Source organism: Pelmatolapia mariae, linkage group LG16_19, assembly GCF_036321145.2.
Source record: "Pelmatolapia mariae isolate MD_Pm_ZW linkage group LG16_19, Pm_UMD_F_2, whole genome shotgun sequence".
Classification (NCBI taxonomy): Eukaryota; Metazoa; Chordata; class Actinopteri; order Cichliformes; family Cichlidae; genus Pelmatolapia; species Pelmatolapia mariae.
In genome coordinates, this window is record NC_086241.1 from 35,161,038 (window position 1) to 35,168,432 (window position 7,395).

Consider the following 7,395-nt stretch of genomic DNA (forward strand, 5'->3'; position numbering starts at 1 on the left):
TAGCCTGTGGAAAGTATGCTAGCGTACCCACATGTGCTCCCTGGGCTAATGCGCTTACATGTGAAGTTTTAGCTAACACACCACGTGAGACACTTTTCATGCTTCATGATTTGCAGTGAAATGCATTTTTGTCGTTCATAAATTGTTATTGGCCAATAAGAACTGTATAGATGTGTGATGTGTGAAGACAAAAAAAAAAAAAGGGATAACACTAGAGAAATATGTGTTTTATTTTACAAGCGAAGTGATTGCTCTGCATGTTGTGTGCAGGCTGGGTTTTTTTATGTGGTAGAAACCTGCTGCAAGGACCGAGCGGTGCCATTTAAGGACTGGATGCCACTGGAGGTGCCTAGAAAGGACGTTCTCAATCTGAAGGCCACCTGTTTCCTTGGAGGGTGGTAGGATACAATGATTTACAATTTTATTTTTAAGGATTAACGTTTTTTACTGAGATCTCAGGACGTTTTATGTTGTTACTTTTCCTTTTTGGGTCAGATCTGATTCCACTTAACACAAAAAACTGATGCATCTAAAAGCAAAACTGTGACTAAAGACAATCCAAATAACTTGAACACTTACTAAGAACACTGAATACAAAGTGCACTGAACTGAAAGGACAGCCTACCTAAAACATTTATGGACACCTTAAGTGATATCCCAGATAGCAAGGAAACATTGAAACAATGTTGAGTCAATATCAGGCGATGTCATTGAACCAACGTTGAGATCTGACGTTGACCCAACGTCACTCTTGCACCCATTTTTAATGTTGAAACAACGTCAGGTTTTGATGTTGAATCAATGTTGAAACCTGACATTGATTCGATGTTATATTTTCTAACACTGTTGACATTGAAACAATGTCAGATTCTGATATTGAAACACTGTTGAGCTATGGTGTTGATTTTCCACCTCTTTCGCACAGTTGCTTTTTATTGAAAAAAAACAAAAAAACAAAAAAGGTCAATAGACATGTATCATTTGCAAAATACTTTATTAAAAGACAAAGTTTCCTATTTACATTTCTATGTTTCACGTCACTTTTTATTATTTACTCCGGGATGGGGATGGATGATGTGCGTCCTGCGTGCCACCCGTACGATCTGGAGCATATCTGAGCCATTTCTGGACTGCTTGAGCAAAGACCAACTCAGACATAGAGTTCGCCCCTACCTGCTGCGCCAGGCTATCTAGGACAAAAATAGACACACACACAAAAAAACAAAGACAAAAAAAGGGAATTAGAGCACATGAATAAGCTCTTGTTAATTGTCTTCAGCAGGGAGAAAGTATGTAAACTCCTAGGCTAATAAACATGAAAGTCACCAGGCGGAAATCAGCAAACTGCCACATTTGATTCCCAAAGAGCTATAAGCTGAAAATGTGATATGTCTTAGCATGGTGTGCCGTGTATCCTTAAAAAAGAAAAAGAAAACATGGGGTCCTCGGGCTGTACAAAGTGTACAACCCGAGGACAAAACAAGCCGAAGACCAAAGACTCCATCTCCAGATTAACTGGACATGAAAGTCTTGTTATTAAGAAAGACAAAGTAATATAGCAAAAAACAGACATAGGAAATGTGAAACACACCCAGCACATCAATTGATCCCTTTATTGTTCACTTTAGGCTCATAAAACTACAATAAATGTTAAAACTTACCAAATATGCATCTGCACAGCGCTGTCTCTTTAAATGCCCTTTTTTGCTTTGTCTGGTCCTTGGTATTTTTTCCCCTGCCCAGTTGAGTACAGAGGCCAGCTCCTTTGTAATGGCATAAACCATTACACGGCGGACTCGCACCTCCAGTGTGGTCCAGCAGCACCAATCAACGCAAAGCGTCTCACCTATAGACACATTTTAAGAGATGGAATTAGTGTGTCTCATGTCTTAAATGTGTATGCAAGTGCTTGTGTGTTTACTTCATGTAATTGATGATAGAAACATGTCATTTGGTTTTCCCTAAAGCCTGGTTTTCAAGTCATACAAAGAATAAACCAAAGTATTGGCAGTACAATGTATTTCTATTCCCTTTTGTTGGATATTCATTTGTTAGTTCTTGTAACTGCTAAAAGTGTTTACTAGTTTTTGCCTGTCACATATATTTGTTATACCATGTAAACTGTGAAATTCCAAGATTTTCAAACTTGCCTTGCAATAGTGGCCTCACAGAGTCTCTGGAATCTACAGAAAAAAAAAATCACAACAAGATGACATTCAGGAGTATAAACTGGTGTTTTGAAGATAAGAGTACAATGACATTGTGATGCAGCTTTAAAGCTTTTTTAAAAGCATACCATCTATAGGGAAGACATCAGACTCTGCATGCTGGGGAGATCGCAAAGCTGTGTCGGTTTGTGCCGGAGTGGCGAAAGGTGCCGGAAGCTGGGTGGGGCATTATGATGGTTGCTATCAGTGGGCTGGGGGGCAGACTGCGGAGTGATGAGGGCTGTTTAGAAAAAGATAATTTTTTAAGTATTTAAGAATACAGACAACTTGTCAAAAAAGTTTCCTTGTGTCAGACACAGATATGTACACAGACACTAGACAGTATTTTATTACCTGGTATTTTCACTCGAGGGGCCTGGGGAAACCGTTTTTTTGTAGGCTGCTCATCCTCTGAGTCCGTATATGTGTACAGGGGATTTGGTCTAAAGAAAATAAATTAAAAACGGTCTTAAGTAATTGTAAATATGCTTTTGGCATATTGTTTCCTAAAGTTAGTTTGATTTCTAACAACACACACAGGAAACAGAGACGTGCAAGAAGGTACAGAATACAATGAATTTTTGAAGTGCACAAGTGTACACGGCTTTGCATTTTTAAAAAGTTTACAAACTTCCACTTTTTGGACTATATTATGTGGCGATATTGCAGTATGCAAGCACCACAGATATGTATAAAAGACAAGATCATAAATTCTTAACAATCAAAGATATGTTTGTGAATAAAAAGGTTTTACTTGTGCTTTCTTTTAAGACTGGTCTGGGTTTCTTCTTCGGACTGAAGGTCAGACGTATCACAGCGTTCACGTGGATATCTCTGAAGACTGCGTTCTGCTTCGTGAAATGTGCCTGGAAATACAAATACAATGTACGGCCAGACATACATTACGTGTGGACAAAAGGTGCAAACGCATAGAAAAATCAGCGGTTTCAAAAATACCCTGGTACGTGTGGACGTAGCCTTATTCATTATTCAAGGCACAAACGGAAAGTCATGTACGCGTGCAACTTAAAGTTAGGTGAGCGTGCAACGTACAGTCACGTGGGCAGCGTGAGCTTTCAAACTGAGTCTAAAGTTTTCGTGTGCGAATTGAAGCGAGTGCTCTCCAATCATCAAAAGTAACAAAGTCATTGAACACGTTTATACAGTTAACTTTACGTTTATCAATCATATATCACAGATTTAGAATTTTTTGTAGTACTAAGCAACTACAGAGCGAAAGTCTGGGTCAAGCGCCGAGGCGACGGCAAGAACAAAGGAAACCTCGAAGCGTTAAAGCTAGCTTTGTAAGGGAATATAACGAAGAAATTATGAAACGAAAATGTTTTCTTTGTTGATATACTTTGTCCGCAGTGCAATTTATTTGTTGCCGGATTGTAAGAAGTATAGACACAATTTCGGGCTCCCACATTTTGTGGGAGCAACGTAAATAACTGTAAAAAACTTGTTAATGTACAACATTAACGAGTTTTTTACTGTTATTCAAATGCAAACATGGAAATAACGAGTAGGAAAAAAAAATCATTCATTCTTACCTTATACTAATCGTGGTGCAGGCCAGTGCAGTGCATGAACTGATGCCTTCTCCGGTCAATTCTGCTGAGAGTAAATCAAATGTCCCGCTCTACTGTACAAGACAATGAATACCTGGAGGGATGTACCAATGTGAGAGGGGTGCTGTGGAATAGTCCAAGTGATCGCTGCTTTAATTTCCCGGTCAACTATACATAAATTGCACGTAGACACGATTTTTTAAAGCTGGTGAACTAGACCAAGTCATTGATAACAAATGAACAATAAATCTACTTTCTCTGGTACTTTATACCCGATCAGTTGCAATGCAATTTAATGCTCAACTACAAATCGATGGTTTTTGATGGTGACCAGAGCCGAATGATCGTCAACTATAAATAGACGTTTTCTCGACGTTGTTGTTGTCACCTGGTCGACTATAAATAGATCAAATATCAATGACAAAAAAACAACGGTGAATCAACATCGTTACAACGTCTCTATAGTAAGACCGTCGGTTTACCACAGTATTTCAATGTTGTTACAACATTGGTATTTCAACCCCGACCATATACGACGGTTCGGATGAAAAATCAACATAGACTCAATGTCGTCTTGCTATCTGGGATATTGTACATTGTTGAAGATTACATGTTTGAGATTATCTAAATGTGTTGTTCATGTCTATGTTTTGGACCATTTAAATGTTGAATACACTCAAATCACTTTTTTTCCTTTAAGTTGTTGTCAGTGTCTCATTCTGAGTGGAGGGTTTTTCCTTCTTTAAGTTGAGTTACCACTGCCAGTCTCCTTACGATCCTAACTGAACCCAACAAGAGTAGATTCTCAAATATTTGTTTTTACTTTGTTAAGATATTCATTGTGTGTACTCATGTTGTACAGTATGTTTGACAGAGACGGTGTTTTGGTTGTCACCACAAGGAGGCACTGTTTGTTGTAAGGGCGCTATGCTGCGTCGTCACGCCCCAAAAAATAAGAAGTATACCACAAGAAAAAATGGCACCCATGAGGAAAGTTTTGCCGCGTTTTGATGTGGAATAAAGTTCCCAAAATATTAAGGACATTTTTGCCTCCGTCGTCATTTTTCCTTCGAGTTGATCGCTGTCGATGCTGCAATACTCAACAGGTTATGGGCCCAGAGCCGACTCGAAGAGGAGTGTTTTCTAATGAAGATCCGGAGCCGCAACGGATAGCGGGCTAACGGCTAAATAGCAACATGGATCAACGAGGAGCAAGCAGGCTGCCTCGACTCATGTTTGACGGAGATGAGACCTTTGTTGGGATTAAAAGACACTGTTCTGAAGGAACCGAACAGTGAGGCTGAAGTAGCGGCAGACAGTAAGAAGAACGCTGACGCTTACGCCGAGTTAATCCAATTTTTGGACGATAAAAGCCTCTCACTGATTATGAGAGATGCCCCTGATAATGGGAGAAGAGCATTAGAAATATTGAGGAACTACTACGCTGGAAAGGGAAAGCCCCGAATCATCAACCTGTACACCATGCTGACATCGCTTCAGAAAAAGAGGGAAGAGACTGTCACAGACTATGTCATCAGAGCAGAGGCCGCCATTACAGCACTGCGCAATGCGGGTGAGACTTTAGGTGATGGATTACTGATTGCTATGGTTTTAAAAGGACTACCTGAAAGTTTTAATCCATTTGCAATACACGTTACCCACGATGAAGACAATATGACATTTGCTGAGTTCAAAACAAAGCTACGGAGTTTCGAAGACACTGAAAAGTCAAGCGCATCGGAGCACAGCGACAATGTAATGAAAACAGGAGTAAGAACCGGGCGTGAGCACACGAGATCCAGCGCACAATGCAGATATAAGAGCGATGTGGACATTGTGTGTTTCAAGTGTGGACTAAAAGGCCACCGAGCAAAAGTGTGCAGACGGAGGACGTGGTGCAGGCATTGCAAAAGCAACACACACAGTGATACCACATGTAGACATAAAGACAAACAAGATGGCGCGCGGAAGGTCGCAGATGAGAGCGGCAACGGATCCAAAGCAGAAACGCCGGATTATGCTGATAGGTTTGTAGCTTGAACCTATTCGCTGGAACGTTGAAGGCAATGTAATTACACAGCAAGCAAGACACGAGTAGGCAACATTCTTTATGTTTCACGTGCACGGGAGAGAACTGGACAGGCGCCGTTCCTTCGCTTGACCCCAGTTGCTCTCCTCCGCTCCCCCGTAGCACTGCTCTTTTATTGTTGTTACATGAATATGCATAGGTTCATTAACATATAACAGCATACCCAGGTATACATGTGAACAAAGAATACCCTGTGTGTGTGTGTGTGTGTGTGTGTGGCCATAAAATGACTTTCTAACCCTGTTGGCCTGGAAGTCCAGCAGTTCATCTAAACAAAATGCACTTAGACTAAAACAGGCATAGATACGTTTATCCTACCATAAAACAATAAGACAAGGTACGACCTATCCCATGCTCCCAGGATGTGGGTGTGAAAGCCAGAGTGCTCTGGAATGCACACAACGTGTGTCTGCAGACTACTAAGGATCAAACCTCTATTAATCTACAACTAATTATAAAACTCTAAGCATATATGAGTAGATATTTCTAAGCATAAATGACAATCAACAATACAAAACCTAACATTCCCCCCTTTTTGGCAGTTATGCTAGAAAAGTACCCAGTTATGAATATGTCGTGTCTGACAGTGTCAATGCAACCATTTTTATACTCAGCATATGTCAATCACTCTAAATTACTGTAACACGCACAGTTTGACAAATGTATTAGAAGTTATCCAATTTTTCATTGATCTCATTCAATGGTAAACTGCATCCTACAAGTGAACAAATGAATTGTTAATGGTCAAAGGAGAAATTAACATTTTCAAAACACTCCAGCTTGGTTGTGCTCCTCTGCAAGACATGTAAATCACACGTCTCTCTACAGGGTGGTTTTGTAGCGCGTCATAAATGTCTCTTCCAATTGTTTCCATCACTGTCCATAGGACCAGAGTCCAAATGTATGTAGAATAGACATTCAAACATACCAGTTGAGTTTGTTGTTTGTCACCATGGGTCTCAGCTATCGTAAAAGCTGCAGACCTCTTCAGCACTCTAGTTTTATGGCCTCTGCCAACCCCCATCACCTCACTTCAGGCCTCTGTCCTGTGGGGGATATTTATGACTCCTCCATTGTCCATCCTCTGCAGGAAACCCTCTGTGGAAAGGGTGCTGGATCCAGTTATCTTACTGCTGTTATGATCCCAGTCCCAGCAGTCTTCAGTGTGCCATCGTATGCACAGTACAGTGACACAGCATTAGGTGATGTTCATAGGAAACTGCTGTCATCACCACCATCGCTTCTGGTTCCTGTGCTTCTCACAGAATCATGATGCCATCCTTGGACTCCGCCTGCGATGTCGGTGGAGCTTGGCATGCTCCCCTCATCCTTCAGGTGCCCGTATGTCGTCCACAATCTCCTCTGTTGGTCTCTGGAAAGCCCCCTTGGCACAGCTCTCATTCCAACGCAGCTTCGTGGTCCTTGCTGTGGCCCCAAAGTCTGATCTCATGATGGGCTCCAAACAGCTCGACCTTTGACCTCAACCACTGCCTTGGCTGTCAGCTATGCCTGGAATGGGTTCGCTTCT

General features: G+C 41.1%; 1 long non-coding RNA gene across 1 annotated transcript; it reads right to left on the reverse strand.

The window, feature by feature from the left end:
* Window positions 1-1,617: 1,617 nt before the first annotated feature.
* Window positions 1,618-2,637, reverse strand: LOC134644291 (uncharacterized). Its single transcript, XR_010096478.2, has 4 exons — window positions 2,562-2,637; window positions 2,297-2,448; window positions 2,151-2,183; window positions 1,618-1,846 (listed from the first exon to the last, which is right to left on the reverse strand). It is a non-coding gene; the product is annotated as an uncharacterized LOC134644291 (long non-coding RNA).
* Between the last annotated feature and the right edge of the window lie 4,758 nt (window positions 2,638-7,395).